The sequence below is a fragment of the Patella vulgata genome, chromosome 2, assembly GCF_932274485.2.
Source record: "Patella vulgata chromosome 2, xgPatVulg1.2, whole genome shotgun sequence".
Lineage (NCBI taxonomy): Eukaryota > Metazoa > Mollusca > Gastropoda > Patellidae > Patella > Patella vulgata.
The window spans coordinates 41,953,527-41,961,124 of NC_065880.2; the positions used below are offsets into that span (position 1 = coordinate 41,953,527).

Consider the following 7,598-nt stretch of genomic DNA (forward strand, 5'->3'; position numbering starts at 1 on the left):
GTAAATCATTAAGCATCATGTACACCGAAATGTACGCTCATTAGCCACTAAGTCACCCAAATGTTAATGAAGGTATTACAATTTACTGTTTTAAAATTTAGAAAAGAATTTCTCCAGACCCGAATCAAGCTTTGTTTTAAAAGAAGTCTCAAAAAGTGTAACATGTATTATAATGTTTCAATGACAAGGGCATTAATTCCAACAATAATTGACGTATAACTATAACTATAGTCAAGCATCCCAAGAAGATTACAAATCCAACACAGTGAATGAATTGCATTTTTCAATGACTGTCAAGGGTAATAATTTTAAGACAAACATTGATGCACGACACTTTATTTAAATCAGACTCCGCTTTGTTACCAGTTAAACAATAACAGCACCTGTGAAACAACCTTCAAAAACTCTTGATTTTCACAACGATTCGAAGACTGATCGATAAATCAGAAAATAAATCATGCACAATTTAAGAATTAAATCTTAAAACATTGACCCGCAGAGCATTATTTTAGTCCGGTGTTAACATTTATACTAGACGTATTTAGTTTGGTCAAAGATAGGGAGTGGGGTAATAAAATTAGCTCCACATTTATAAGACTTACCAGATGTAAAGTAGGTTAGATCTGAATTACTTTTGGCAGGTAAAGCATATGCAAAAAACAAAGCAAAACTTATTCCATCACAACCAATAGGACCATTGAGACATGATACTGAAAATAGTTAATTGATACAGAATGGGTCCATTTCAAATATATCATTATTGCGCATATATATATATGAATAAAACTTAAAACCCGAAAAACTATGCCCAAGGAAAGTGGGCTACTTTAGTATCTTTAAAAAGGGAAATTGAAAAAAAATAGAAAAATCGACGTACTTTGTGCTGTACTATTATCAACTTGTAAACAGGTAGAGCCATTCATTGAAAGACTGCCTTTACGGCGTCCGACTTCATTTATTATAATACCGTCTTCAATAATTCCCCCGACAATTTGATTCTACATAAAACAAAGAAAAATAATAATTAATCAATCTCAATCAAATCGTTTCGAGGTTTTTTTTCCTGATAACTGAGCGAAAATGTAATCTAACTTTAATGAGATATAGAGAATCTCCTACGAATCTTTTTTGATATGAAAAAATATCAACACAATGCGAGTGTTGATAATTTTTGATATCAAAAAAGACGAGTAGGAGATTTTATTTATCACTCAATCCTTTCGTACATGCACAAATAAAATAAATATAATTCTTTGCTATAGATTTCACTTTTACTGAACCTGATTACATTACGGCGTAGTGATACATCATTTTTAGACAGTAATTCAACCATTGCAAAGTCCTTTATATTGACCCAGTGTTTCCATGAAAGTCAATTAAATAAAGATAGTTCCTTTTTTAATAAGAAGGAAGTTACTTTTAACAAAACAAAATGAACTGTTTTTTGAAAATAAAAAAAAGTAGTTCCTTTTTGATTGACCAATCAAATTCATGTAAAGCGATATGGAGATATCGCAGTAGATTATGAAATTTATCACACAAGCGATATCTTCTGTATAATGTATATTAGTGGGTGATAAAGTAATTTAACCTGCTGATAGACATGGAGTATTGAACTAGGCAGGAAACGATAACGCATTGTAAATTACTTAGTTAATTTCTATTGATACCCAGATCCAATTATACATTTAAATTTCGGGGCCTGAAAGTGCATCCATTCCGTGACAAAGTTGTTCGGGGAAGTACTTGCTTTAAGTCGGTGTAATTCATCTGCCAATAACGTTTTAAATTTGATTATGAATCCACTTTCGAAAATATATCCAGATAAAATGAGCACGAAGCCATCCCGTGCCTTTTGTCAAAACAGTTTATGGTTGCCTTATGGGGGAATATTACAATGTTACTCCCAGTTCAAATAAATGTATTACAATTGTAAAGCCATTTTGATAGGAAATAAGGAAAGAAATGATTATTCTACCTTTAAATCATTAAGGTCATCAAAGGAAAAGTACACCTCCGCTTCTCGGTATACTTCATGGTCTGATATACAGAAAATACAGAAAATGGAAACATAGAATGTACATGTATAGATATTATATAGATATATACATCTTTTAAAATAAAACTAATTACAATAAGGAATACATGCAATAAAAAAAAATGCGAATACCGTTTTGAACGGTGTCTAGAACGTTTTTGTTTATTTCTTACTACTGGTTTTAACGATTAAATTGTTACTACTGATTTTATCGATTACATTTTGATAGAACAGTATTACCTACCACATACTCCACACATATACGGACAGGATTCCCTCACAGAGGTGGAATTACTACATTGTTGAGTAAAATAGCCAAGTACATTGGCATCATTGAAACATATTTTATTCTTGTCCCTACATAAACTGGTTACTCCTTAATAAAAAAAAACATATTTGTACAACGTACAAAAATAAATCCGGATTATTATTGGTATATCTAAATACAATTGTTATAATTTAGTACATATAGCTATTTTCGAATATAAATTGCTACAATATGATCAAATTGTGTATTTGTGTACAAATTCATATAATAATAATATAATAATGATATAATAATAGTCTATATATTGCGCAATGTCCATCCATGAGCATGTTCAACGCGCAGTCCTAAAACGATCACAGTTGTCACAAAGTGAAAGCTTTCTTAAACAAAAAGGTTTTTTTTAAGTCTGGATCTAAACGCAACAATATCTGGAGAATTCTTTATTTCCAGTGGCAGATCATTCCACTCTGTTGAGGCTGAGTAGGAAAAAGTCCTTTGACCGAAACGGGCTGTTTTAGGCTTAGGCACTATAAAGAGTTTTTTATCTACAGATCTTAAGGTCGTTGCAGGGTTATAGGATTGTAAGAGGTCACTCAGAATGGTTAGTATGGGTTTCCATACTGATATTGCTATCAACATCACTCCCAGATTTCTTCTACTGTTTGAAACTGGAATAGAGAGGTTGCCAACATTTACATGGGTTATACCCCAAAGCTAACGTCTGGATTTAGGACCAAGAAGTAAAGCTTCAGTTTTCTCATCATTAAGTTTTAGTTTATTTGCTGTGATCCACAATTTAATTTGTTCATAACACCCTAAAAGTTTGGATTTTGTTGAAGCAGCTTACACTGGTGACCCGGAAAAAAACCACAAGGTTGGACAGGCGACCATACTCATTGTCACGTACAACCGGGGAATCGAAACCACGCCAGTTGACTCTATGACAGACTTTATGATACAGCGCGCACGGGCTAACCATTCGGCCATCCACCCCCCCCCCCCCTCCCCGGTCTCTAATAAGCGTACCCAGTTCTTTAGTGTATAGGGTGAACTGTATATACCGATCCCAATACAGATCCTTGTATACAAATTGATATATTCGTGTATAATTTGTTATATTTGTCTACAAATTGTGTACAAATTGTTATATTTGTCTACAAATTGATATATTTGTCTACAAATTGATATATTTGTCTACAAATTGATATATTTGTCTACAAATTGATATATTTGTCTACAAATTGATATATTTCTCTGTATAAATTGTTATGTTTTTGTTCAAATTGTTCTGTTTATGTTCAAATACTTATATTTCAATACAAATTGATACATGACAATAAAAACTGTTATCTTAATGTCATAGTTCAATACAGTATCTGTTCTAAGACAGTATTATTTGCTATAGATGCTTTGATATACGAACTTAAATTCAAGACTAATATAATAATTTAAATAAAATTGTTTTACCTGCTGATGACAAATATGTAGCCGATGAAATAATCTGAAAAATATGAACAACACCGATGATGAATAGTAATTACTCGCTGGTTTATTTAACGTGAGCTTACAGTTACTTAATATCAGAGAAGTTCAGGTGAGACAACAAAGTTCCCAGTCATCGAAAATATATACAAATTTACTTTCTGTATGGTATGATATTATATGAAATTAATTATATAACGGTAAAATGAATGACACAGCCCCAATCTTTTTTCAGAAATTATCTGAACAAACATATTGCTTTTAAAAAGATGTCATTAAATACAAATATTTTTATTGAATTGTATGTAGCCAGAGAAGACTGTTTGTTTACTAATTTATGTATAAATTTTGACTTTCTCTCCATCATTAGACATAAATCTCTAAATAAGACGATTGTTATCCATAGATCAATCGGTATATAAAATCCAATGAAATCGAAAATTTATTTTTGTTTGGATCCAAATTAAATATGTACATTATTTGAAGCTGACTATTTGGTTTTATTCTTAAATTTTGCATTACACATCTAAACTTACCAATATTATTTTGATAATCCAATACATTTCATAAACTTAAATTATATACCATTATTTTGACGTATATTAAACTAAATATATTTCCATGTTCCTTTATGATATTATCAGTAATTGTTGTCACTCCTGATAATTATTCTTCCAGAATGTGACCTTATTACATCAAAGGCACCCGACTTTCTACAATGAGCCAGTACAATCGTGTGGTTTTATTGAAGGTACATGTTTATTTTTCTGTCCAGAATAATTGATGATAAATTAGATATATTGGTCTTGTAAGCAGCCGCGATATCTCCATACAATCAGCTATCGTCATTAAGCTGTGTCAGAATTCGCGATAACCGCAGTGCTCAAACATCATACGATACTTGTGATTTTTTAATCCTAAAGGCATTATTGATTATATTACTTATTGTTTGAAACACCGGTTTGGAAAAGGAAGAGAAAGGGTTGAACGTGTATATGAAAAGAAGGAAGTTATTAAGTTGGAATTAAATCTAGAAGCTCATGCAAACCGTTAATTAATCTCTAGCAACGCCAAAGATTACCTTCCAATAACAGACTATAAAAAATCAGAAACTATATGACATTGATATATTGAAAATATAACATACTATACTTGTAATATTTTATCATCCCGTGGGCGTTTTTCTATTTCGATTTGTTCAAATCCATTTGTAAAATGTTCAATTGAAAATTAATTTAGTCAATTTCAGTTATGCCAATACTTTACTGCAACTACACCATCCATCTTATTATCTTTGCTATAGTTAACAGTAACATTACATCCCAAATATACTTCAACCTGTAATAGTACAACTTTAAAAGGATATTATCTGCCATACTGTAGTACTATCGGACTTCTTTCTTGTTGTGTTTGTTTCTTCGTGATCGTAAGAAGACTACAGCATCAATGGTTTTACAACTTTATTGCTAAGCTGTAAAGGCTTTGAAGGTTCTTTGTTCTCAATAATAATGGCTACTAGGAATTTCTGAATGAGCTCTTTTTTATATAAAAATATGTCATTCATTCACTAAGTTGATTTAAAGTTACAATTTCATATTTTTAAGTTATATTTTTAAAATGTATTAAAATAGAGCCCTAAAATAGATGGTATCTATAAACAGTCCTACCTTGTTAAAGATTAATCCTATTAATCCTATAATTCACTATTGCCAGTTGAGAAATTGGCAAAAATATCATTTTCAACTTCAAATTCAAACCTTTGAAGATAGCTATTCCATGGTGGGGAATAGGAAAACAAGGGAGGTAATTGGGAGGTAATTGTGTTATGATTTCCGGTGTGAAGATTTTTAAGTGTGGGAAAGATAACCTATTATCGTATAAAGTGACAAAATATTGAGCAAAAGACATAGAAATAATTATGTTTTGACTTTCTTAGAAAATATGAAATTGTAACTTAAGTACATAATACATATATGTGAATCTAATAACTTGCCAAAGATATTAATTAATACAATATAATACCGTTATTAATTTCAAGAGCAAAAATTCTAGCAAAAGCCTTACACTATATGGACTTAGATAAACGTTTGTAAATGTCGAGTCCTATTTGATATCGTTACCATTTCTAAACAGTTGTTTTGATTGATGTAATAATACCTAATTCATACAGAACGGTTGTTTTGATTGCTGATTCATATTGAACGAAAAATTACGTTTGGTTATGAGGTTTTACTGAATAAACAGTGGCATCGATAAATATGCACAGGCCCGTAGCTAGCCCAAAAATGTTGAGGGGCAGGGGGCAAGGGCCTCTGGGGGCGCCGATGGGGCTTCTGGGAGCGCCGATGTACCTACACTTGACGGTCAACGGCGAACGGTACCATGGAAGCGCCTCCCTTCAAAGAAGGGTCTAGGCTGCTCTCACCCCAGAAAATTTTGGAAAATAGGGTTTGCACCCGAGGAGAGGAACTATGAAAATGACGGAAAATTTCAATATTGGCGTATTATGATATTTTGATATGAACATTATAAAAATTGGAGGAAGGGATACGACTTTAGCGTACCTATAATAATTTATGAGAAACGAAAAGTTCGGAATCGCGTTAGAGTGCGATTTGTTTGAATTGTGAAGATTATCACGCCCGGTGAGGGTTTGAATCAATCTCACCCCCTTCGCGAATGTGATCTTGAAACGTTCCTACAATCTCCAGTTGGCTTTCTTATGGTATGCGGTCTTATTCTTGGATGGGCCCCTATGATCTCGTCGTAGGCGACCCACCAATCTCAGCATTATGGGCTTGAATCAATCTCACCCCCTTCGCGAATGTGATCTTGAAACGTTCCTACAATCTCCAGTTGGCTTTCTTATGGTATGCGGTCTTATTCTTGGATGGGCCCCCATGATCTCGTCGTAGGCGACCCACCAATCTCAGCATTATGGGTGCCCCTCAGGAATGAGGCACTCCACCAATCATGCCGTTTTGGGCGCCCTATTGATCAAGTCGAGGGCGCCCAGTCAATCTCACTCGGCATTATGCATTATGTGCGGCCCGACAATCATATATTGTCATTATAAGGCGCCTCACCAATCATGTCATTATGGGCGTCCCTCCGGAATAAGGCACCCGTTTTGGGCACTCCATCAATCACGCTGTGGTGTTAATCGTGTACGTGTAATTCATTATGAGGCGCCTCGCCATTTTTTTATTTATTTATTTTTTTTGGGCGGGGGGGTTGGGGGGAGGGGGGGGCTCTTATATAACGACATGATTGGCGAGTGACATTAGTTGGGCGCCCGTCAATCCCGTCGCGGGTGCCCCCAGCTATAAAATCATAATATAAAACCCATAGAACAAAATTAGAAAAACTGCACGACTCTACAATTGTAGAAAAATTAAAGCCGCTCTCATATTTAAACAGAAGAAATAAGGTTGACATAAAATATTTTATGGAATGGGATTGGGTTGAATGTCTCGTCAATATTTCTGCCATACTGAAACTAACTTATGGGTGGTAATTTCTTATTAATTTTGCCCTAACAGCGGCATTTCCGTCTATTCTACTTCGATTTCCAACTGTCCAGGGTTCAATAAGTAGGCGGTATGATATCAGTTTATCTTCTCATCCGAACGACCAAGCATGCTTTCCCATTCATCCCTGACCAGTAAAACCCGGTTTGAAAAAGCTGACGATTCCTCTCGGCCTAAAATGAATGATGTTTACCGATGTTTAACTTGTATTATTCACAATAATGAAAATAGTGTTTGAAATATCGATAGAAACCAACATCTTTAATTTGGGTGAGAAGTA

The 7,598-nt window shown here is 33.7% G+C and overlaps 1 long non-coding RNA gene across 1 annotated transcript; it reads right to left on the reverse strand.

Annotated features, from left to right (window-relative positions):
- Nucleotides 1–620: 620 nt before the first annotated feature.
- Nucleotides 621–2,038, reverse strand: LOC126810940 (uncharacterized). The gene is made up of 3 exons (XR_007675333.2): nt 1,979–2,038; nt 878–998; nt 621–710 (listed from the first exon to the last, which is right to left on the reverse strand). It is a non-coding gene; the product is annotated as an uncharacterized LOC126810940 (long non-coding RNA).
- Nucleotides 2,039–7,598: the final 5,560 nt, after the last annotated feature.